The 25106-nt window shown below is 55.0% G+C and overlaps 2 long non-coding RNA genes across 3 annotated transcripts; one reads left to right on the top strand and one right to left on the bottom strand.

Annotated features, from left to right (window-relative positions):
• Positions 1-1948: 1948 nt before the first annotated feature.
• LOC131817114 (uncharacterized) lies at positions 1949-8590 on the bottom strand. Its single transcript, XR_009348333.1, has 3 exons — positions 8426-8590; positions 2939-3099; positions 1949-2686 (listed from the first exon to the last, which is right to left on the bottom strand). It is a non-coding gene; the product is annotated as an uncharacterized LOC131817114 (long non-coding RNA).
• On the top strand, positions 7589-13209 carry LOC131817115 (uncharacterized). 2 transcript variants are annotated; one of them, XR_009348335.1, is made up of 3 exons: positions 7589-7939; positions 9566-9806; positions 12894-13209. It is a non-coding gene; the product is annotated as an uncharacterized LOC131817115 (long non-coding RNA). The 2 variants fall into 2 exon arrangements; XR_009348334.1 differs by lacking the exon at positions 12894-13209 and having other exon boundaries at positions 9566-9808.
• The last annotated feature ends 11897 nt before the right edge of the window (positions 13210-25106 follow it).

Raw genomic sequence — 25106 nt, 5'->3', positions numbered from 1 at the left:
AACAGCTTCTGTCCCTCCCTCCGCTGAGGTCAGGAAGACTGCTCCTCTCACCCACACGCCATTCAGAGCTTCTCCATCCTTCCCCCCAGCCTCCTGCGCAGAGCTGCCTCAGGGAGTGTGCCCTGCCAAGCCGGTCACAGAAAGAAGGGCCTGGGAGCCGTGCTTGGTGGGAGTGGAGGCGACGGCAGGGATGCTGGATGGGAGTGGGAACGGCCCGCGGGATGAGGGGTCTTGGGAGGAACCTTTGGTAAGGAGCAACCAGGCTGCCCGGCCCTTCTCCTTAGGGCCCAGGGCCCTGAACTTTCATGGTGGAATCACACCAGGCCCAGGTGCCCCCTGGCCGGCCCTGGAGCCTCCGCAGGAGAAGACCGAAGGAGGGAGGCCCTGCAGCCTCTGAGCACCCCTGGGAAGGAACAAGTATGGGGGACTTCGGAGGAGGGTGCAGTTCCCGAGCCCACCAGCGGCAGAGCTAAGTTAGAGAAGGAAAGGTCAAAGTCGGGTGTCAAGCCGCCAGCAAGAAATTTCCACTAAAGACAAAAATGTGGCCCCAGAGAAGAGACTCCCGTGGCAGGAGGCTGCTCCCTTCCCGAAACTGGATCCAGACCCTTTTAACAGGCCTCAGCCAGTCAGACGTCCTTGGGTCTGGTCTCTGCTTCCCCTCCCCCAGGGTGAATGCTTCCTGTCCAGGAACAGCTGCGTGTCTGGGCTTGCCCCTGGGTCAGCTGGCCTTCCCGAGCCAGACGGAGGCCCCATCCCCGCCTGACACCTGTGCTGAGGTTTGGAAGGTGGTGAGGTCCCTCGTGCCCCGCTCCCACCCTACCCCACATGAAACAGGTATCTTGAGCTGAGACTCAGAGAGGGCGAGTGTGGTTTGAAACCCCTGGATTCCCGCAATCCCGGCAAGTGAGCAGTGCCAGAAAGGGTTTCACAGGGTCCGCTCTGTTAGCGGGCCCGACCCTTGTGCCCTCCTCCTGAACAATCCCACAAGCTCTTCTTTTTTTTTTTTTTTTTTTTTTTTTTTTAAAGATTTTATTTATTTATTTGACAGAGAGAGATCACAAAGCAGGCAGAGAGGCAGGCAGAGAGGAGGAAGCAGGCTCCCTGCTGAGCAGAGAGCCCGATGCGGGCCTCGATCCCAGGACCCTGAGATCATGACCTGAGCCGAAGGCAGCGGCTCAACCCACTGAGCCACCCAGGCGCCCTCCCACAAGCTCTTCTGCGTGAGTCAGGTAAACCAGCAAAGGCCCTGCTCTGCCCAGGGTGTAAGGGCTCTGACCTGGGCCCCCACCCCCTGCCCTGTCCCAGGGGAGAAGGCAGTGCCTTATTTGGGAATGGTTTTTGTAGAGAAGACACTTGACCCCATGGGCCGCTGAGGCCGGCTGAGGGAGAAGCAGGTGCCCACTGAAGTGAGCGGCAGGGAGGCCTTGCCAGCTCCTGGACTCAGCTCCACACCACCGTCCAAGGTCTTCTTGGCCATCCCCCTGCCTCTGCCCAGGGCTCCCCAGACACAAATCCTCACCAGTCCTCCTCCCCGCCTGGGGGCCTGCTAAGTCCGAGGACTGCTTTGAAGGAGCATTTTTGCCTCCCGTCCTCTCTCCTGTCTCTGCCCTCCAAATGCCAGTGAAAGGGGTGGGCGGGTGGATCTCAGGGAGACTAACGGAGACCAGGGCTTGAGGGGAGAAATTGCACCCGGCCTCTAACACAATCCACTTGCTGGGCGGGCGGTCTTCTCCTTCCAGGGCCTGCTTTTCCTTTGTTGAAGGGGTAGGTAAGTGAGCACTGGACTGTTCTAGAAACTCTGCCCCAGTCAAGGTAAGGCAGAGACACCAAGATCATTTCAGAAAATGCTCCTGGTCGGAATATACACCTACCCCACCTCTGCCCACCAGCGGGATGTCCCAGGCCAGGAAAAGGTCCTTTTTTTAAAAGATTTTATTTATTTATTTGACAGAGATCACAGGTAGGCAGAGAGGCAAGCAGAGAGAGAGAGGGAAGCAGGCTCCCTGCTGAGCAGAAAGCCAGATTCGGGTCTCGATCCCAGGACCCTGAGATCATGACCTGAAGGCAAAGGCTTAATAACCACTGAGCCGCGCAGGCGCCCCGAGAGGGTCCTGTTTGAACAGAGCAGGAGTGAGGCCCAGTCCTGGATCCTGGACAAGCATCACTTTCCTTAGCTCTCAAGGCAGTTGTGAGGCAGGGACGATGACTCTTGGACCAGGGCTGCTCACCAAGGTACAGTCAACCCCGGCGGCAGGTAACTCTGCTGTGTGGCCGGAGCCGTGCTGTGGGGTATTTAGCAGCGTCCGTGATCTCTACCCACCAGATGCCAGTAGCTCAGGCACACACCCCAGTTGCGACAACCAGAAATGGCTCCTGGCGTTGCCAAATGTCTCAGGAGCAGAGCCGGCCCCCCTGGAGAGCAACTGTCTGACACGGTACGCGGGTCCAGAGGCTGGAGGACAGGCCCACGTTTGAATCTGGATGCTCTGCTTTTCCTGCAGCCTCAGTCTCCTTTGAAAATCTCTCTATCGGGGCGCCTGGGTGGCTCAGTTGGTTAAGCGTCTGCCTTGGGCTCAGGTCATGGTCCGGGGTCCCGGGATCGAGTCCCGCCTCGGGCTCCCCGCTCAGCAGGGAGCCTGTTTGTCCTCTGTCAGCAGCTCCTCCCGCTGGTGTTCTCTCTCTGGTGCTCAAGTAAATAAATAGAGGTGGGGTGAGTGTGAGCTGGGCGGTGCAGTTGCAGGGGGAGGTACCAGCTGGGTGGCCCCGCCCCTGCATGGCTGGCTGCCCAGAGGCGGGCAGGCGGCTGTGCCAGGCCAGTGTGCGTGGCCTCACTCACCACCTTGCAGATGGGTCACCCTGAGTCACAGCCACTGGATGTGACCCGGAGTTGTCTCATTCCAGAAGGTGTCTGCTGTGGCCGAATGACCATGACACTTACCCAGGTAGACCGGCCCCAAAGGCCCTCGGATGGAACCAATGCCTTCAGGAGGTGGCCTTTGGTTCTGGGTTCTAGAATGTGATGATGGAGGCCACGGTAGAGAAGCTTCTAGACTCCAGGAACTTCCACTCTCCCTGCTCTGTAGCATGCTGTAAAGACACCTGGAATGCAACACCCAACGGTAGCTCACATTCCAGCTCTCTGGCCTTGGTTTTCTGAACAGAGGCCTGGGACTGAAGGAGGGCTTGTGATCATTGACATGCATTGAGCATGTCCTATATGACAGGGTCTTTGTGTCCCTCCTGTCACAGAATTCATGCAATGCTCCATGAAGTAGGTGCTTTGATTACTATCCTTGTTACAGCTGAGGAAGCTGAGCTCAGAGAAGTTAAGTAACTTGTGCAAGGTCACACAGCGAGTAAGTAGAGGGGGCTGGGCGCATACCCAGGTCCGACCCAGCCGCATGGTTGAGGGCAGCAGTTGCATAGGTGAGAGCCCTGCTGACTGGGTAGTGGCAGTGAGTATCAAGGATGGGAAGAGTGACGGCAGAGTGAGGAGGGGCGGGACCTGGCGCCCAGTCCAGTGTGGGCAGGAGTGGAAGATGACTCGCAGGTTTGGAGCCCCAGGGACTGGGAGGGTGGCAGTGCTATTAATAGACACAGGGAAGTCAGGAGGAGGGGCCGGTTTAGGGCTAGATGATAGTGCATTCTTAGAAGCTGATTTGCTAACAGTGGGACGTTTAGGGTGAGATCCAATACAATGAGGAAAATTCAGCACATACAAAAATACCACCAAACACCAGCAACCCCCTTACCAAAACTGAACCACCAGAGTCCCCAGCCCTGTGCTGAGGCTGCCGAGCCTGGGTCTGCGGTAGCCTTGTCCGAGGCCCAAGTTCAAGTCCCACACTGACCGCTGGGGGTCACCCCTGGCGCACAGAGCACGGTGCTGCTGGGGCGGGCCTGTAATAGGGTCCACCTAGGGGAACATCGCAGGCTGCCCTTGGCTAGGAAGGCAGAGGTTTCCTCTTGTTTTAGGGGTGAGGGGGGGCTCACAAGACACTGAACTACTCCTCCTCCCCAGGCTCCCACACATGTGGCAACACCATTTCACCGGAATTTCTGTTAACACTACCCCCACCCCGCCCCCACCCCCAGCAAGTTCCGCTGACCTTAGAACCATAGGAGGGGAAGCAACAGAGCCCCCTTCCCCGAGCAAGCCTCAAGTGCCGTGGGGTCTCAGGGTCCAGTCCCGAGGGACACCTTGTCCAGGGCGCTGGGGGCCAGCGACCTCAGGCAGCGGAGCCCATAGGGAGCAGGAGCCCAGCTGTTCCCAATCACATAGCTCCCCTGACATTTGCGTCAGCAGCTCTGCCCTTTGACCTTTAATTCCCGGGAGTGGAGGGTGGAGGCAGCTTTGGTGATCAGGACTAATTATTTGCAATTCGATTCAACCAGCAGTTTATTGGGGTTTGGCCTGGCTGCCTACCTTCCAGACGGCCTCCCACACCTCCAGGTTTACAGCCTTGGCCTCCTTGGGAAGCTGGGAAGAACAGAAGGCCGAGCCAGTCCACCTGGGAGCCACCCGAGGTTCTTCTGGACTCCCCCCTCCTGGGAGCAGCCTATGGACAGTGATGTGATGCTTATAAAAGTGCTTTGAGACCACCACCACCACCCCCCACGATAGAGGAGGTGTCCCATGCGCATGGCCAGCTCGGCTAGGTGTCCCCTTGGGCCAGCCTCCAGCTCCAGTCCGGGCTTGTTGGGACACGTCCCAGGGTGGGTTGGCCAGGCCAGGAGGCGCTGGCCTTGCAGCTGTCCTGTTAGTGGGTGCAGGGCTAGGAAGGGAAGGGAGCGGGGCTCCCCAGGTCCCGGGGCTACTGCGGTGTCCAGTATCCCTCTATATTTGTCCTCTTGGAGGGGCAGGCGGCCAACTGGACCCATGACGTCTTCTCCCGGGGCCTGGGCTATTTTGGAGTCAGCCTTGGGGGGATGGGGAGGAGGGTGGGGTGGGTTTAAGGGAACATTTCCTCCTGGCTCCAGGTCAGAGAAGAGGTAGAGGTTGTGTGGCATGGAGAACCGGCCCTGAGACCTTTCTCAGAATTCCCTGTGCAGCTACGGAGATGGTCCTGGGCTCAGCTTCCTGGGGTTGCCTGGGCTCTGGGGCCTCCCGAGGGCTGTCTGGGCAGAAACCCCAGCCTCTTCTCCCCGTGGCTTTTTCCAGCCGTTCAGACATCATCCCTCAATTAAGAAACAACTTTCTCCATGCTAGGTCTCACCTAGGACCAGAGCTAGGTCGGTGGCTCCCATCTGTCCTGTTTCTCAGGGCACCAACATTTCCAGAAAAAAAAACTTAGGACCAGACGTGGTCACCAGGTCCATATGTTGCTGAGTTAAGGACACTAAAAGGAAGTGTCAGAGGAAAGGTCTTTTTGAACACGCACATGCGTGTGCTCACACCATTGAACACAGTACAAGTGAAAGGGCCGCATTTCACATCGTGGGTCTCCCTCTGTGAAAACCTCACTGCATTGTCTTTGTCTTTCTCACTTTGCCACGGGCAGATGAGAACATGACAACCCTGTCGATGGGTTCATATTCCAAGAAGGACGGGTCCCTGGCAGTCCCTGCCTGGGCCCAAGGCCTGGGGCAGCAGAGGACCCCCCCCATACCCTCTCCCACTCTCTCGTGGAGCAGCAACCCCCAGCCCCAGTATTTGCAGGCGGGGAGGCTGGGGAGCAGTGTGGTCACTGTGCCAGTTTCTGGAGCAGCAGGGCCCTGGAGACGTCAGCCCACTGTCGCCGCGCTGCTTTGAACCGGACCTGGACAGGGGCTCAGAGCCCACGTCCTGGCCTGTGATCTGAGACTAGTCGCTGAAGCTCCCCCTCGAGCTTCCATTTCTTGTTCTGTAAAATGGGTATATTGGCTCCTCATCACAAGGCCAGTGGGATGAAGTGAGAGAGTGTGAAAGTATTTTGTGGCCTATAAAGCTTGGGCAGGGGCGGTTATTATTATACGAGAAACTAGTAAATGGCTGAAGAAAGAGCACCCCGAGAGCTGATCTCAGCTTCTGGGTGCAAAGACAGTACTCGCATCCACACCCAGGTCTGTGATCTTGGGGCCCCTCCAGCCCCACAAAGGAGCCAAGCAAGCCTGATCCTTGTGAGTCAAGGCAGCCTGGACTGCCTGACGTAGGGCCTGGCCTCTGGCCTGTGCTCAAAGGGGCTGCCCTTTGTAAAGGCTTCTGTTTACTTGTGGTGGCCCCCGCATGGTTACAGATGTCCGTCACCCCCTAAATTGGAGAGAAGTACGTGGAGGGCCTCCCCAGGAAGGAGGCCCTTTGGGGAGGGCTAGGGAGCATTGGGACTGAGGACTTGGAGAAAGCCCAACACCTAAGCTTCAAGGCATCCGAGTGTAGATCATCCCCTGGCCCACTGCCCGTTTCTGGGAGATGGAGCAGGAAACACACCAACCATGTCCCGGGCCAGCACGACCCCTCCCCTGAGCTGGGCGGCTTCAGACATGGCCCTTTGCCTCTGGAAGCCTGTGCCTTCATCTGCAAAATAGTGAGTCCCTAACTCATGGGGTTGTTGTAGGCTTACATGGGACTGTGTGAAGGGCGCTCACTCCTCAGGGGGCCCCTGCCCACCTTCCTGAGGCCCCAACAGAGCCACAGCCCCCACAGAGAGAGCCAAAGAGTCCCCAGGACTCACGAGCCCTGTGGCTGGGTTGCCACCTCTACCCCGTGTGGGTCCCGAGGCCCCTCCTCAAACGGAGGGGGGTGGCAACAGGTTTCCTCAGGAGGCCAGGCCCCAGCTCCCCACCCCCTTCCCCCAGCTGCTCAGCAGCCAGTGGTCATGAAGTCATTGCCACCTTCCCCAGCCTGCAACACCCCCCACCTCCACCCCCGTGCTGACATCCCATTTGGCAAAAAGGCTGGAAAAGCCGCTGACTCTTCCAGTCCCTGGGTTCACGGACTGGTCAGGGCCTGTCGGCCATAGGCCGACCATGTGGGCCGAGGGGGTTCACAGCCCCCTCCCCGAGCTAACCCCACAACACACGCACGCGTACGCATATACACACGCACACACACTCTCTCCTTATACATACCTGGACCTAGACCTGTGCGATTCACACACCCCCAACACACACACTCCACACTTGCACACACACTATCCCCTTTCCGGTCCTGTATAAACTGTCCCCCCACACACACACAGCAAGCTACACACCGCCACCCATGTCTGTGGTCTACCCACACAAGGCGGCAAGCGGGTCCTGCACACACACACCCACACACGTGTGCACCTCACACCGGCACTTCCTACCCAGCCCCGGGCTCTCCTGGCTTCACTCCCCTGCCACCCACCACAGGCCTGTGCCCTTTGGCTTCATTGCGCCAAGGGGGACACTCGCAGATGGAGCCATACTTGGTGAGCCGGACCCGAGGCAGCTGGAGCCCAGATGGCTCATCTCGGCTGAGCCCCTTCGTTCTTAGTTGTGGAAACTGTGGCCCAGAGAGGGCAAGGGGACGGTCAAGCCACACAGCCAAAGTTCCAAGTGTTTCCAAGCGTCTGAGAGCCTGGCGGAACAGGAAGGAAGCGTCCAGGCTCTCCCCTCCCTCACTACCACCCTCCTCAAGCCCCCTGACTCAGTTCCTCCCTGTGCTGGGCAGAAGCAGCCAAATGGCTTCCTTAGGGATGGCCGCCAAGACTGGGTGCTGTGTGAGACTCTCGTCCTCCGCCCCGGGTAAAGGTCACCGGAAGCTGCTCAGGGGAGGGCACCCACTGTTGAGGCAAAACCGGCCTGGGCTTGCCGTGTTAGCCCTCGGGTGGGCTCTGTCACCTGCAGGAAACATTCAGCTCCGGGCTACACGCACCCTCAGCCTGAGCTTCTTGCTTCCTGCTTCAGTCTCCCTCCTCAGGTCTCAAGCCCCTCAGCCGTGGTGTGACCTGTGTCTCTGGGGACTGCCTCTGTGCCCTAGATCATCAGCTCCACAAGGGTAAGGATTTCTGCCTGAAATCGGGTCTGGCACCTAGTAGGTGCTCAACAAAAATGTGTTGAAGGAACGAATGGGCCCATCCCTCCCTCCTCCCCTCCCTCCCTGCCGCCAGCCTCCTACAATGGCTCCTCCTTGTCACCCTCAGGGGGCCTGGCATCTGGTGGCTTCCCATCAGCCAGGAGCTGGGCATAGGCCGTGGGTGGCCATGTCAGCTGGGACTGGTCACCTGCTCCCCTGAGCTTCAGCTGTCACGCGGGAATGAGGGGCCCGCTGCTGGGGGGGGTGCATTTTCTCTGCTGTGATCCCAGGCACCACGTTGGGGGAGGGGGGCCAGTCTCCAGGGCCACCTCTGGCCCCTGGCTTTGAAGAGCAAACCCAGGCTGGGGAGCCACCCGGAACAGACCACCAGCGTCTTCAACCTGGGAAGTCATGGAACCCAAGTAGCTCTGAGTCTTTCTTGGTGCCTTTTTCCCCAGAAGCACCCACCTGTCCCGACTCACACATGGCAGGTCCGCCTGAGGGAACCACAGGGCACGGACTGTGGTCCACATTCTGCTTCCTGCAGGGCCCTTCGGGGAGGCCAGGCCCTGGGAGGGCGCACGGGGGTGTTGGGTCCCAGTGGGCGGCAGGAGATGCTAATCGCTGCGGATTGCTAGCCGCAGCTGAAGGTCAGGAGGTAAGGCAACCCGTGGTTATAAATAACCAAGCCTGGCCCAGCCCCAGAGGGCAGCGCTGGACCTTTGCCCCTGCCCCCGACTGCGACATCCCGAACCCCCGAAAGGCCCAGCCTGCAATATGACCTTTGGGGGTGAGGCGCAAGGTCAGACAGGGGCCACCCTGGGCTTCCCTTGCCCATGAGAGGAGGAAGGTGGCCCTCCTCACCGGGTCTCTGCTGGGGGTGGGGCGGGAGCCACTGAAGCGGAGACAGCCCCACCCCAGGGACCCGAGGGTGCAGACAGCTTGTGGGATATAACCCAGGGACCTAGGCAGCCCTCAGCCCTGCGCTCTGACCTCCCACACCGAGTGTGCCCACGGCCCACAGCCCTGCCTCCCAGCTTGTGGTTTGTGGCTGCTGGGGGCTGGGGGCCCAGGAGGGAGAGACAGCAGGGTCTGCATGCCCAGACCTGTTTCTAGAGCTTCAAGTATAATGGCAGGATTTGCCTTGAGAATGGACCTGAGAGCTCCTGGCATTCTTTTTTTTTTTTTTTTTTTTTTAAGATTTTATTTATTTATTTGACAGAGACAGTGAAGAGGGAACACAAGCAGCGGGAGTGGGAGAGGAAGAAGCAGGCTTCCTGCTGAGCAGGGAGCCCGACATGGGGCTCGATCCCAGGACCCTGGGATCATGACCTGAGCCAAAGGCGGGGACTCTTAACGACTGACCCACCGGGGCGCCCGCTCCTGGCAATCCTGAGGCTCCGTGGAACCAGAATCCCCAGCCTGGGGCTTTCGGACTCTCAGAAACTGGGGAGAAACTCTGGTGGCAGAGACGTCAGGGACAAGGACGCCACAGGGACTGTGGGCACCTGCCCACCACCTCCCTCTTGACAGAAAAGAGAGATGGGCTTTACCTGCTCCAGGACTCGTCTCTTTTTTTTTTTCCCTTTAACTTTTTTTTTTTTTAAGATTTAATTATTAATTTGAGAGAGAGCGCTCGTAAGTGTACGGCTGGATGAATTTGCAGAAGCTGAACATACCCATGGACCCAGCACCCAGAAGTCCCCTTGTGACACCCTCACTACCCCCAGAGAAACCTCTCTCCCGACCCCCAAACCCCTGGGCGACTTCGGCCTGCTTCTAAGCTGACCTTGGCTGGAGCCACGCACTGTGTGGCCTTCTGTGTCTGGCTTCTTCTGCTCAATACCAGGTTGGTGAGGTTTGCCCATATCTAGGGCATTCGTTCTCCTCACAGGTAGCCGGCCACCGAGTGACTTATCGTAACATTTTCACCCTGTGCTACTGGTGATGGACATCCAGGAACATTCCAGTTCCTGGCTGTCATGAATAACGTCACTGAATATTTGCATTCCTGTCTTCTGGGCGTCTCCAGGCTCATCTCTGTTGGGCCTGTCCTCACGAGGGGCCCAGGACCTGCCTCTATCTGTTCACCTTTGGAAAATACAGGAAGAGTTACTTTTTAACCAGTGTTTTAATAAAAGAATGATTTTGCAAGGAAAGGATTTTTTTTTTTTTTCCACTTTAAAAAATGAGGAAGGAGGGATGCTTGGGTGGCTCAGTCGGTTAAGTGTCTGCGTTTGGCTCGGTCGTGATCCCAGTGTCCTGGGATGAGTCCCACATCGGGCTCCTTGCTCCGCAGAGAGCCTGCTTCTCCCTCTGCCTCTGCCTGCCACTCTGCCTGCCGGTACTCTATCTCTCTGACAAATAAATAAATAAAATATTTTTAAAAAAATAAATAAAATAAAACAAAAAATGAGGAAGGTACACAATTTTTAATTTAATTAATTAATTTAAGATTATTTATTTATTTATTTGACACAGAGAGAGAGAGATCACAAGCAGGCGGAGAGGCAGGCAGAGAGAGAAGGGGAAGCAGGCTCCTCGCTAGGCAGAGAGCCTGATGCAGGGCTCGATCCCAGGACCCTGACTGAGATCGTGACCTGAGCCGAAGGCAGAGGCTTAACTCACTGAGCTACTCAGGCGCCCGCAATTTTTAAAAAAAAATAGGAAAATACTGACATGTAGAGACCATATCAGACCCTGGAGGAGAGCAACTCAGTTTCTTCCCTCATGGAGCATACGGCGGGGGGTCCGGTCAGCAGTGGAGCCAAGGGACAGACCAGGGGACATCAGCCCCTCCTCGGCTTCCGCTGGCCACATCCCACCCACAAGTTTCCTGAGAAACCTCCAGCCCCGTGGCCAGGCTGCACCCCCAGAACCCCAACATGGGAAGCGAGTGCCCATACACAGTTAGCTGTGACCACACAAGAGTGGAGGACTTGCGTGGTATTCGATGACAGGAAGGTGGCAGGTGCCGGGCTGAGGAAAGGAAAAGAGGGGAAGGAGGCAGGAGAGGCGAAGGGGCCAGAGGCAGACACGCTGGACCTTGGTCTTTATCCTGAGGACCAGAGGAGGGATTTAAGCAGGGAGGGAGCAGGTCAGGTGTACTCATTAGCAACACTGCTCTGGAACCCTGTGGAAACTGGATTGTGGTGACACAAGAGAGAGCGCCGGGGACCTGCTGAGGCCCTGAGCTGATGAGCAAGGGGATAGTGGGACAGGAGATGAGGGGGATAAGGAAATATTTCGGGGCTGTCCCAGAAGGATCTGGGGCCTGGGAGGCTCTGGAGCACGGGCCAAGAAGCAAGCATGAGGAAAGGGTGAGGTTCAGCCCTACAGGAAGGCACGGTGGCAGCACAGCTCTGCAGGTGGTGGAATTGGCTCTGGGGAGGTTTTGGTGAGTTTCTCCACGTTTAGCAGTCTCCACAGAGCTCTGAGAACTTCTGAGAGCTAGGTCGGTTATCCCTGAAGAGGCAGGCAGGCCTGGGCCATCTCTAGAAGGGGAGAAGGGGTTATTCATTTATTCAACAAAATATTTACCTGTGTGGGGGTTGTTCCAGGTCCTGGGGATACATTGCTGGGCACAACAATTGTAGTGAGGAAGATGTCAATAAATAGATAGATAAGGTGGTGATAAGTCTTGAGAAAAACTAAGTTGGGTGTAAGGGATAGGGAGCAACAATGGTGGAAGGGAATCTATTTCAGTTAGGGTGATAAGGGAAGGCCTCTGAGGAGGTGACATCTGAGCTGACACCTGAAGAAAGTGAAGGAATAAGGCACTTGGATGGTTGGGGGAAGTGGTCCAGGTAGAGGGCACAGCAAGTGCAAAGGCCCTGAGGCAGCAACACTTAGTGTGTCAGAAGAACAATAAGAAGGCCAGTGTGGACTGGAGTTAGGACAGGAAGTTGGAGGGAAGGCTGAGCAGGGCCAAGGGGAGGCCTTTCTACTCTGCGGTTGAGGGGAGAGCCTGTGAGGGTTTGTGGTGGGATGGCCTGATCTTGTTTTGTTTCAAAAGGATCACTCTGGCTGCTCTGAAAATATACCGTAGGGCATGGGGGAGGCACATGCAGAGGTTCAAGTCAGAGAATGTGGTAGCCTGACTAGGGCGGAGGCAGTCAAGGTGGCAGGAGGTAGTCTGACTGTGTGTGCATCATGAGGATGGGGCCCATAGTGTTTGCTGATGGGCCCATGTGGATGTGAGGAAAAGGGAGGAGGCCCAGAGGCTGGCTGATGGTTCCCATTCATCAGCCTGAGAAGCCTGAGAAGGGCCCAGGGCTGCCAGCCTCCACCATCTCCCCTCTGCCCTGAGTCTCCTCCCAAACCTTCCTCTCACCTTTCTTCTGCCCTTGTCCACCCCACCCCCCCCCCCCCGCCCCAGCCCCATCTCCATCTTCTGTTTCTGGTTGTCTCGTGGCCTCATGCTGTCACCTCCCTCAGGCCAGAGAGCCTGCCCTCAAGAATATGGACTTCATTCACTCCGCAGTGCTGATGACTGTGGCCAGGGGCCCAGAGGCTGGGAACTGTGGAAAAAGTAGACTTGGCCCCCAAGCCCCACCCTGGCGGGGGCAGGGCACCCTGCTGGAGAGAAAGCCTATTCTCCACTTCAGACACTTTCATGACATGAGCCCGAGATGTGCACAGTGAATCCTGGTCTAAGCAAAGCCAAGGGTTCTTTGGGGGCTGAGCCAGCACTCCCTGGGATCTGGGGCCAGGTTTCTCAATGCCTCCTGTCTGCTCATGGTGGAGGGCTGGCTTGTTGGGCCTATGTTCGGCTCCAGCTGAGGGCATCAGCCGGTCTGGACCTTACGGGCCTAAACCTGTTGTCTTGAGGCCACCTGTGGCTTGGGAAGAGGACTGGGAGGCTGGGGACCTGCTTTTTTGCCTGGGCCTTGGTCTCATTCCTTATTTCCCACCCACCTCCTGCCCTAAATTCCAGACTGCGTGAAGGAAGAGAGTTCCAACTAATGCGTCCAATATGTGAACTCCTGGAACCCCTCCAAACCTACCCCTCCTCCAGTCGGCCCCGCAACTGCCTCCTTCCAGAATTGGGCAAACCTCAGCCCTACCAGCTCTCACCAATCGATCAGAAAATGCTGTCACTATGCCTTGGGAATCACCCTTTGCCTGCCCTGTTGCTGTGACCTGATCTGAGCCAACATTATCACTGCTGGGATACTTGTAATGGCATCTGGTCTCACCCCCTTCATGCTATTCCCAGTACAGTAGCCAGTGATTTTTATTAAAAAGTAAGTTAGATTGGGGCGCCTGGATGGCTCAGTGGGTTAAACCGCTGCCTTCGGCTCAGGTCATGATCTCAGGGTCCTGGGATCGAGTCCCGCATCGGGCTCTCTACTCGGCAGGGAGCCTGCTTCCTCCTCTCTCTCTGTCTGCCTCTCTGCCTACTTGTAATCTCTCTGTCAAATAAATAAAAAAAATCTTTAAAAAAAAAAAAAAAAAAAAAAGTAAGTTAGATTATGTCACATTCCTACCTTCACCCTGGTGAATCTGGGGAAAAGCCACAGTCTTTTCTGATTGTCCCATCTGCACCCAAACATCATCTCCTGTGCCTCTCATTGGGTTCTAGCCACACTGACTTTCTGTTCTTTGTGTATACAGTGTACATGCCTACCTCAGGGCCTTTGCACTTGTGGTTCCTCTGCTTGGAATGTAGAGGAATCCCTCCCCTCAATGTCTCCATGATTCGCTCCTCACCTTCTTCAAGTTTCACTTATATATTACCTTCTTGGAGCAGCTTTTACTAACTACCAAATTAAAAATTACAGAACATACCGAGGGCCAGATCTTACTTTCTCATATTCTCCAGTAAAAGGAACCAGGGACTCTTGAGAAATGGCTGATTCTAGGACTGAAGGTGGAGATACACAAGATGAGCCCAGAGCATCTTGTAATGCCAGGAAGTAAGGAAATGCTAAATAAATAAACAAATTAATTAATTAAGGAGGGATGTAGGACCCAGATGAAAGAGGTCCCAAAAGGCAAAGCTAGAAGAAATGGAGCAAAAAATGGTAAATTATTGGATTATAATCCAAATGTAAAATAAACATCCATGAGTCCATTATACATAAGTGATTGGATCAATTAATAAATGAGCAAGAGGGGCGCCTGGGTGGCTCAGTGGGTTAAGCCGCTGCCTTCGGCTCAGGTCATGATCTCGGGGTCCTGGGATCGAGTCCCGCGTCGGGCTCTCTGCTCAGCAGGGAGCCTGCTTCCCTTCCTCTCTCTCTGCCTGCCTCTCCATCTACTTGTGATTTCTCTCTGTCAAATAAATAAATAAAATCTTAAAAAAAAAAAAAAAAAAAATAAATGAGCAAGAGATAAATCTCCTGTGCAAAAGAATTCCAAATCATTTATGTAGATACGTCACCCAAAATGGGGGAGCATGATTCCTGTTCCTTAAGTGTGGGCTGCCCACAGCAACTTCCTTCCCGAGAGGACAGCATAGAAAGGGGGAGGCGGGGGAGAAAGTTTGCAGTGGGGAAACCTGGCGAACTCCCGGTCAGCGCCAGGAACTACCAGTCATGTTGCTAGTATGTACCCTTAATGTGACAGGTAACAAACACGGCACCTGAGCTCTGCGATCCTGCTCCTGGAAACCCAGAGCCTCAGTCTGATCATGAGAAAACCATGAAGCAGTTTCCAGTATAGAACGCTTGACCAGTACGCTGCAAAACGGTCAAGGTCATCAAAAACAAGGGAAGTCTGAGAAAGCTGTCACGGCCAAGAGCTGCGGACGAATGGAGCCATTCGGCCACAGAATGGACTCCTGGATGGACTCCTGGAAAAAAAAAAAAAAGGAAGTTGGGTAAACCGAGGAAATGTGAATAAACTACAGACATTAGTCAATAGTGATGTATTAATATGGGCTCATTAATCGTAACAAATGCAGCATTAAAATGTAAGAGATGGTATAAGTCAATAACAGAAGGAACCACATGTAGAAGTATTTTGGGAGAACTGTTTGTATTATCTTAATTTTTTTATAGACCTAAACCTGCTAAAAAGAAAATCAGTTAAAAATGGCAGCACCCCCCCAATACCCCATATCCCTTCTCCCCACTCCTTTCCCATTGCACTTGTCACCATTTAAAAATAGGATACATTGAACTTGGGGATCTGTTCTTATCTGTTATCTCTCTATAAGATTCCTAAGGATTTTGTCCCTCACTGTTAGAACGCCAGCACCTAGAACAAGTCCAACAAAGAGTAGGTGTGTCATACATATTTGTTGAATGATTAATTTCTAAAGATAGCCTCTGTTAGTTTTTCCAGTTTTTTGCCTCTGCCTAAATACATTTATTGTTGATTTAAAAGAAATGCCAACTTATAAGGTCTTGCTTATCACTATCCTCACTCCCTAGCTCCTGATTGTTTTTCCTGGTTATTAGTCTTTATGACAGCAGTTTTTTTAGAAGGGGCTGGAGTTTGCAGGCCTGGTGGGAAGCAGAATGGTCGTGTTTCCCAAGAAGGCTCTGTTGCTCTGCCACGTGGGCAGGAGGGATGGAGCTATGCCAGGGCCGTCCCCTGACATCAGATCCGTGGGCACTAACTAGATCCTGCTTGGTGGTGAAGCGGGTGCGTCAGAACCCAGGGATTAAATAGCTTTCGAAATCCACCAGCCTGTCTGCGACCAGCCAACGGGCCACAGGGCACATGCCCACACCTTCTGCCAGCTCAGAAATCGTAGAGGGCACCATCCTTGCGGACATGTGGGGGACCTGAGGAGAGGTGTCCCGCAGGGGGCTATGGCCCAGACCCAAACCTGATGGAGAGCTGAGCTCCTGTGGGGGGGGGGGGCATGGATTGGGGGCTGGCAGACCCTCTCCCTGCTCCCCTTGGGGGAGGAGGGGGTAGGTTGCTGCTGGCCCTTTTCCTGGTGTGAAGGGTGGAGCCTGACCAGGCTCTGGGAAGCCCAGTGTGTTGGGGGAGGGGACACTGTGGTGAAGGGTAGGGGGGCATGCACCAAGGGGCATTTGTCCTCTGCACTCCGAGGCCATCTGCTTTACAATGCAGCCACTTGCCCTCCTTCCTGCTTTACAATGCAGCCACTTGCCCTCCTTCCTGGTAGCAATATGGAGCCGCCCAGACTCTGCTAGACATAAGAGTGCTAAAGATAAAAATACTCGAAGGACACATGCCTTCTGCGAACTGCTTTGCTAAATGCGCTGTTCCCTGTGAGCCACGGCGTCACTCCAACCCCCCCCCGCCCCCCAAAGCTGGCCCTGCTTAGGCGCAGAAAGAAGCAAGGACTGTGGAGTGGGGGGGTGGCAGGGGGGCACTGAACAACACTGTGCGCGGGAGGGCATGAGTATGTGCACGCAGGTGTGTCCTCTGAGCACACGCCTGCCGGCACTTGGGTTTCTCTGCATGTGCGCCCCAGGGTGTGCACAGGAAACGTGGGGGTGTTGGTGCTGTGGACACGCGTGCTTCTGTCTGAGTTTCGGTGTCTTTGGCACTTTCCCTTCCGGCAGGGGAGCTCCCATGGGTTTGGGTTTGGGCGCGAGGGTCTGTGCACAGGCAGCCCCGGGGGTGTGTAGGGCGCAGGCCCTCCTTCTTAATGTGCGGGCAGCTGCGAGCTGGTGTGTGTGAGTGAGCATGAGTGGGTGTGCTCTGGTGAAGAGCGGTGTGTGTGTGTTCTTAGGGGACACCTGCATGCATTCTGTGTCTGTCCCCATGTGGGAGCTGGTGATGTGTGCGTGTCCCCCGGGGTCTGCAAAGGCCTGTGCGCTTATGTGCCCTCGCTCGGAGCCCAAGCTCCGAGAAAACAGACTCCCCCCCGGCAGCTACCCGCAAAAGAGTCCTGTTGACAGGGCTGCCTTTTTGAATCTTTACAGACGAGGGAACCTCTCTTTTTTCCACACATCCTCCTACTTAACCATCCATGTCCTAAGTGTCCTCAGCCTGTGCCCATAACTGTCCTCCGCCCTCCGTGCCTGGTCTCCTGCCTTCACTGGCTCATCGGTTAGTGGTTCTCTAGGCCCCCGGAGAGGCTCTGGAAGGCAAGGGCTCCAGAGCCATCTATATTTGGTAAAAGCTGTGTTTAGTCCACTGCGTGGAGAGTGTCCATGTGCTTGAGCACTCTGAAGGCCCAGAGAAGTCCTGACATAAAGAAACCTGAAGAAGTTAGCGTCCTACAGGATTTCCTGGAATCCTTTGGAACCCAATTTGAAAGAATAACACCTTGCTAGGATCGGTGCACGGGTGGGAATGTCTGCAGGGCACTAGAGAGCTAGAGATACCCCGTGCTACACTTGGGCTCCGAGCGAGGGCACGTAAGCGCACAGGCCTTCTCTGGAAGTGCCTGAGTCCTCACCCTTGGTCCCAGGCCTCAGAGCTGGTGGCCTGGCAGCCACGTCTTCTTGCCACCAGGGCCCCGTGGCCTGGCTCTCAGGGCCGAGGAGGCCAGAGAAGGAGGGTCATGTGAGACCTGGCCATCCACGCCAAACTTCCAGGAGGAGAAGCCATATTCCTGACTCCAGGTCTAGTGCTCTGTCTCTGCGCAAACGCCCGGCCGGCCCAGGTGCCCATCCCTTCCTCGGCCCCCAGGCTTCCAGCAGCCAAGATTTCCAAGTACAGTGGTCAGGGGCAGGTAGAGAGCGGGGACTTTCAGCCAGTCCCACTCCTGATCTGACCACCGCTTCCAGAGAATCCGGGAGAGTCCGGGAGGCGCCCTGCTCTTCTCTCACCATAACATTCTCCCCCATAACATTGAAAACAAGTGATAGAAAAAACACCACACACAGTCTCTTTATATGATTCAAATTATATAGAAGGAAAACCCAAAGTCTCTTTAACCTCCCCCACCCCGCCCCCACCCAGAGGTAACCATGTTAACAGTCTCATGGATCTTCCCGTTTCCACATTTATGGATTTTAAACAACACAAGCGGAACATAACTCTGTATTTTTCTGTGACTTGCTTTTTATTTTAAAAAAATATTTTATTTATTTCAGAGAAAAGGAGAGTGAATATGAGTGCGGGGAGGGGCAGAGGGAGAAACAGACTCCCCATCCAGCAGGGAGCCAGACAGGGGGGCTCAATCCCAGGACCAGAGATCATGACCTAAGTCAAAAGCAGATGCTTAACCTTCTGAGCCACCCAGGCATCCCTGTTGTGACTTGGTTTTTTTAAAAATTTAAGAATCTGGTCCTTGTCAAGACATCTTAATCTATCCCATTATTTTCTTTTAATCATTTCCATAGTATCCTGGAACATTGATGTTCCCCTCATTTATTGAATCGCTCCCCACTGATAGATGTGTTCTCCCCCCCCCCCTTTTTTTTTTTTGCTATTCTAGAATAAACAATGGTGTAACAAACATCTTTCAACAAATCTCTGGGTGGGAGAGAACAGATTCTGATTCTATGGGGGAAAGATGGATTCCTACACCTCACACACAGGAGTCAGAGCCTGAGAAGAAAAGACCAGGGAGGAGGCCGAGGTTCCGAGTGGACCCCAAGCACCCTCTATCACAACCTCCCCAGCGTGGGCAGGCACCCTAGGCCCGCCCTGTTGCACTCCCTTCTTCCTCTCCTGGCCATCCCAAGCTCTCCCCGCCTCCGCCCCGCAGCGGTCCGGCCCCCACTCTCCCGCCTGCGGCCCCCGCGGTAGCAGAGCCGCCCGCGCCTCAGAGGAACCAAAAAAAGCCAGCGCGTGGTGTGCGCGCGAGCGGCGCGGGGCCCTGGCGCTGCTGTTTTTAGTTTGCCTGGAACTCAGAATATAGACTTAATCACCCCCAGGAAACGCGGCCATAATATTTTTGGTTGCATAAGCAAACTAAATTAGAAATCTGGAGCGCGTTCAAGACCTTTAGATGCGAGCGCGGGGGACCAGGGGAGAGACAGATGGGGATTAGGCGAGCTGAGCATCAGGAGAATAATTTCCTCTTTTAATTTGGGTTCCATCGACCAGGAAAGCAGCATTAACGGCCCAGTTACGTAACCGGCGCCCGGGCCCGCTCGCATGAGCCGCGGCAGCGAGCCGGACCAGGCCCTGCGCCTCTGCACCTGCCAGCTAGCCCGGCCGGCCGGCAGGAGCCCCGACTCAGCCGCTGGGGGAGGCGGGCGCTGGCGTTAGCCTGCTCCACCCAGAGGTCTGCAAGAAGGCCAGTGAGTAGTCCTGGGCCACAGGTCCTTGCGCAGAAATGGAGTGTCCCACAGCCCCGCACGTTGGGGGAGCGCTGAACGCAGCCGAGGATGCCCACTGTGGGACTGTCGGCAATAACAGAAAATTGGAAGCTAGAAAATGTTTGATAGTGAGAAGGGGCAGGTGAACTACAGAGCACACAGACTATGGCATATTCTAGAGCAGAACAAAACAAACAAACAACTGGGGTGATTTCTCCGTCCAGACATGGATGACTGTCCCTGACAGAATTGAGGAGAAGAGAGCAAGTTGCAGGACAACACAAGCGGGACAGTCTGGTTTATGTTAAACAAACAAACAAACAAACAAACAGCATATCCCCTGCAGAACCCTCTCTCCACACCTGCAATGTACATGAAAGTGAATGCCTTTAAAAAAAAACAGGGGTTGGGCAGGACACAAGGCTGGTTAAGGGCACTGACTGGGGCAGTCCCCTTCCGAGGGAGGCAGGGCATCAAGGAAGGTCATGGGGAACTCGCTGGGGACTCACGCCAGAATGTGAAGTTGTGTGCTTGTGTTATTTAGAAAGAAACCCCCAAAGATGTGAAGGTTGGGAGGTAGCCTTTGCCTCCAGCCATCTTTGCCCAAAGCAAGAAGGAAGGTCTGGACGTGCCTATTGTAAGAGCAGGGAGGGTCTTGGAGACGGTCTGGCCCTGCCCCTTATGATCTGAGCAGGGAAACCGAGGCTCAGGCCCTGGGAGGGGCTGACCCCAGCACCCCACACCAACTGGCAGCTGCCGCCTGGAGGCAGGGAGCCGTGGGTTGTTAGCCTGTGGGTTTGCTGCCACCAATTCTCAGAAATGCTGGGGTCGTGGGGGTGCAGGAGAAGGAGGCTGGAAGGAGGGACCGGGATAGGTGGGGACAGGAGGACATCCATCCACCCCATCCTCTCACAAACATGCCCAGGGCTATGGTGGGTTTAAAGCACGTCTGCAAACTCTTCAGCGCTTTTCCCGTCGGAAAGTGGGGTCTCTGTCTCTTCCCCTCGAGTTGGGCTCCCCTGAGTGAACCCACAGAAAGCAGGGTAAGTCCAGGTGAGCAAAGGCCAAGCGGCTTTCTCCTGGCTGTCTTGGGACACTTGCTTTGGGGGAAGCCACATCTCATCAGAAGGCTGACCACCGTGAGGCTGCCGTGAGAGAGAGACCGCACGGCCGCCGGCGGAGTCCTGGGAACCCCCAGCACCGCCAGTGGCCGCCGCACGCGTGCACCATCCTGCCTAGTAGAACATTCTGGTGAGGGCCGCCCACGGCAGACCCCTCAGTGAGAACTGCCTGGCCGAGCACTCCCCAGATTCTGGATTCACAAAACCATTTTCAAAATAGAAAGAGCAATTTTAAGCCACTAAGTTGTGGGGTGATTTGTTACAAGGCAGTCAGATCTGAAAAGAGGGTTACTCCACGCCAGGCACCGTGCACAGAGGAGCAGAACGATGATTCAGCATGGTCTCTGCCCCCCATAAACTAACAATTTAATGGCGAAGCCGGACACATAAGCAGATAATTATAAAATAATGTGGTAAGCGCAACGATGGAGTCATGCACGGCTAATGTAAGAGTGGAGCGGGAGTCTGTAATCTAGGCTGGGTGGGGTCTGCAAGTTTTCCTGGGGGAGGTGACATTGAACTGGCTTTGAAAGGTGAATGAGGGTGGTTGAGGTAAGAGATGAGGCGAGGGAGGGCGTTTCCTAGCCAGATGAGTAGCAAGAGTAAGCCCCAGAGAGGTGAGAGAGAATAATAAGGGGGGGGGGGGCTTATGAAGTAGGAGACAGGTGGGGGAGGGGAGGAGACACCCGGGCAGGTGGCAAGGTGTGTGTGAATGTGCACCAGGTAGCCATTGAGTTCGTTATGTGGAACGTGGTGTTAAGGGGATGTGGGATGGGCCCCAGGGCTGCCTGTTCTGCTGAAATTGGCTGGGGAGGTGTAGGTGGGAGCCAAGTGTGGTAACCACCGGCCTGATGACCTATGGTCAAAGTTCCCAGAATGTGTCCCGACAGGTGAGCCACAAGAAAGAGAGAGGAGGAACCTATGGAAGTCCAGGGACTCGGGTACGTTCAGGTCCCGGAAGCATTTGTTTGACACTGACCTGGTCTGGGAGTATGTTCTAGATAGGTTATGCAGTTTAATCCTTGGGTCAGCTGTTCACTGAGTCAGCAAATATTTGTTGAGCACCTACTGTATGCCAGGCCCTGGTCCAGGCGCTGGGCACAAACATACTCATTAAGACAAACACCGTTCCTGCCCTCGTGGAGCTTAGTGTGGAGCAGAGGGTATTACCTCCATTTGACAAGAGCTCGGAGACACTCAGGAACGTGTGCCAAGTCACACAGCGGGTGAAGGGTGAAGTCACTTGTCCAGCAGGCTTCGGGGCACCAACGCATGGCCACCGGCAGAGGAAAGGGTAGGGCTGGGCTGGAAGACAGAGGGTGGTCTGATTCCAAGGGCCTGGGTCTGCGAGGAGGCTGAGGAACCAGCAAGGTGACCTTGGGTTTGGCCAGATCCCCATCCAAGGGAACTTAGACTCAATAGGGCACTAAGAGGGCAGTGCGATCTCTGTTATCAGATGCGTCTCCGGGGCTGGAGTAGAGAATTCAGGGGATGAACGGGGCCCAGGGCACAGTTTGGGTACCTCCTCCTGATGGTGATGGTAACCCCCCAGTATCTACTATACACAGGGCTCTGCGCTCAATGCTTTCCACACTCTGGCTCTTTGATCCTCTGTGCAACCCTTTACTAGCCCATTTTACTTACGAGAATACTGAGACTTCTGGAGGTCAGGTAACCTGCTTAAGGCCACATTGCCAGGGAGGTGGCAAAGCCACAGGAATGGACCCATCTGGCCACCCGCAGTGCCTCACACTGTGCTGGTATAGGAACAGGCTGGAGACCCAGAGAGCCCGGCTTGGGGGCCCTGTGGGGAGACAAGGTACCAGCCACGATCATGCCCAGCCTGCAGCCTGAGCCTGGCCATCCCCTTCCCTAGGCCTCCTCCTCCTCCTCCCAGCTCCTAATTGCTGGACGTGAACTCTTCTTTCCAGCTCCTCTAAAGGAAAGGATCCCGGAGGTCACCTTGCAGGTGGGGAAACTGTGGCATAGGGAGAGGGTGTTAATTGTCTCAGGTCACCTTGCCAGGCGCTGCCAGAGCTGAGATGAAATTTCAGATGCCCTGAGTTTCAGTGTAGTGCCTGTCCTGCACCCCACCCCCCAACCCCCCCCCCCGGTTTTCCAGGCTGCGAGCAGGGCCTAGCTTTACTCCCCAACACCCAGCACGCGTGCGCACGCGCACACACACTTCTTTCCCTGGGTCTCCTGTCTCTAGTCAAGGCATCAATCTGAGTTCCCACTAGCACCTCACGTGTCCATTCACACCTGCCCGCTAACAGGGGACAGCGTCAGTGGCATTCAGCAGCTAAAGCCAGCGAGCGGCTCAGGCCCAGGGGAGCTAAGGCACCAGGAAGTGACAGGGACCGTGGCCAGCTGGCAGGTGTGTACGTAAGCCCAGCTCTGGCGACATTGTCACATGCCCACATGCTTGCCCAGAGGAACCAGAAAGCTTGGTTTTATGACATCTCCTAACTTAAACATTGGTAATAGGCTGACACACTTTTTCCAGCATTAGCAAACAGTTTACTTGGTCTCAAAGGTAAGGATGGAAGTGGGGTTTGTACGGCTCGCCTGCCCTCCGGCCCTCGGACACCTGCTGCCCAGCACGCCCCCTTTTGGGAAAAGTAAGGAGGCCATCCGTGAAATCCAAGGAAACCTCCAGACCCGGGGACCCCTAAACTAGGCCTGGTGGCTTTTCCCACAAAGCGGGTGCTTCTTCTCAATCTTGCCAATACTTCAGAATCACCTGGAAGCTTTACAATCCTGACACCCAGGCTGCACCCAGACCAGTTAAATCAGAGTCTTGGGGCAGAGTCCAGGCACCAGCATTTTTCAAGAGCTCCTCAGGTAATCTTCAGGTGGACCAGCCGCATCAGCATCACGGGGCAGCTCGTTAGACATGCAAATTCCCAGGTCCCGCCCTAGAACAACTGAATCAGCGCCTCTAGGGTGGGGCCCCGATCTGCGGTTTAACCAGCCCTCCAGGTGATACTGAGGTTGGTCCTTTCAGGCCGAGGACGGGTGAGGCCCAGGTGCCTGCCCGCACCTCGACGCATCTGAAAACAAGCAGCTTAGTGAGACACCATCAATTTAAAGATGCTTTTTGGGGGCGCCTGGGTGGGTGGCTCAGTGGGTTACAGCCTCTGCCTTTGGCTTGGGTCATGATCCCAGGGTCCTGAGATGGAGCCCCGCATCTGGCTCTCTGCTCAGCAGGGAGTCTGCTTACTCCCCTCTCTCTCTCTCTCTCTGCCTGCCTCTCTGCCTACTTGTGATCTCTGTCTATCAAATAAATAAATAAATATTCTTTAAAAAAAAAAAAAGATGCCTTTTGGAAAGAAAAAAAAAAATCTTACTCTGTTTTCTTAATTCTCAAGGGTCAGAAAACCCTATGGATTGGGCTCTTCTTCCTTATCATCTGGAAACCTTCCCCACTGTGGCCATCCATCCCTTCCTTGCCCACCTGGGACCCAGCATAAGGCTGTCACACAGTAGATGCTCACTAAACATCAGTTCCCTTCCTTCCCTTTGCTCCTTGGAATTTACAGAGACATGCCTTCCACGGGTCCTTCTGCTGTGTTGATGTACGCTGGCCTTCCTCACGCTGCCCAAGTGTCCCGTGTGGGGGTGGCCAGCTGGCTAGGATTAGAAAACACTCGGTCTCATCCAGTCGGGGTTTGTCCTTGGCCTTTGCTGATGCTGAGGGATCTCAAGGGACATGAGTAGAGTGGGAGGTCGACCACACCGCCGATTTTACCCCATCTCTGCAAGATGACCGTCCCTCGAGGCTGTGACACAGGAGACTGGCCAAGAGCTTTTTTTTTTCTTCTGGTTGGAAAAGAAAATACGAGCACAGGACGTGTATATGTCAATTGTAATATTTTAGAAAGGTAAGAAATGTCTTTCAGGGACGCCTGGGTGGCGCAGTTGGTTAAGCGGCTGCCTTCGGCTCAGGTCATGATCCCAGCATCCTGGGATCGAGTCCCACATCCGGCTCCTTGCTCAGTGGGGAGCCTGCTTCTCCTTCTGCCTCTGCCTGCCACTCTGTCTGTGCTCATTCTCTCTGACAAGTAATTAAATAAAATCTTTGGAAAAATGTCTCAGAGGCGATGTGGTAGGACTGTCCCACAAATAATGCCTGGGAAGGAGCGCGTGTTGGCACTAGAGAAGGGTGCCCTGGGCCACAGACTGTTTCGTGCTCTTTGGGGGGGGTCCTCGTCATGGGCATTCCTATGGGCTTTGTGTCAGGGTTACAAGATAACATTTACAGAAGGAAAGGAGTCCCACCTGGGGGAGATAGTGATGAGGGAGCAGGAGGCTGGCTGAGGACAAAGCAAAAGCTGGCGCCTTGCACCCCCTCTTCACCCTTTCCCCTCCAGAAGTGTAGCATCCCTCAGGCAGCCCTGACTGCCACGAACAATAAGCAAATAGTTAACTTGCAGAGCTCACAATCCTGCTAGACAGGGGTCTCCCTTGGCTTACAAATGTTCTAAATCTCACTAACAAAGACGATTGATAGCAGGATTGTGACACCCCACCAAAAAGTCTCCCAAAGATCTTAATGTTAATGGCTGGTCTAAAGACAACATTGATCCAGCAGCAAGGGCAAGGCCTCCGGCAGGCCTGGAACATCCTGGCACCTTGTAGGCCCTCTTTAGCATATGAAAACTCCACTGACACCTCCCTTCCCCTCACCTTCCCCCAACAGCAGGGTACAGAACCTGCCATCCCTCACAACCCGGGGCAGCAGCAGCTCTTCCTGCCCACGGGTCCTGTCCCCGTGCTTTAATAAACCATCATTTTGCACCAAAGATGTCTCCAGAATTCTTTCTTGGTCATCGGCTCCGGACCTCAGCCCACCAAACCTCACCTAGGTTCTAGAACTTCATC

The sequence above is a fragment of the Mustela lutreola genome, chromosome 15, assembly GCF_030435805.1.
Source record: "Mustela lutreola isolate mMusLut2 chromosome 15, mMusLut2.pri, whole genome shotgun sequence".
Classification (NCBI taxonomy): domain Eukaryota; kingdom Metazoa; phylum Chordata; class Mammalia; order Carnivora; family Mustelidae; genus Mustela; species Mustela lutreola.
Note: the sequence above shows the minus strand (reverse complement) of the source record. Positions and strands in the feature narration are given on the sequence as shown.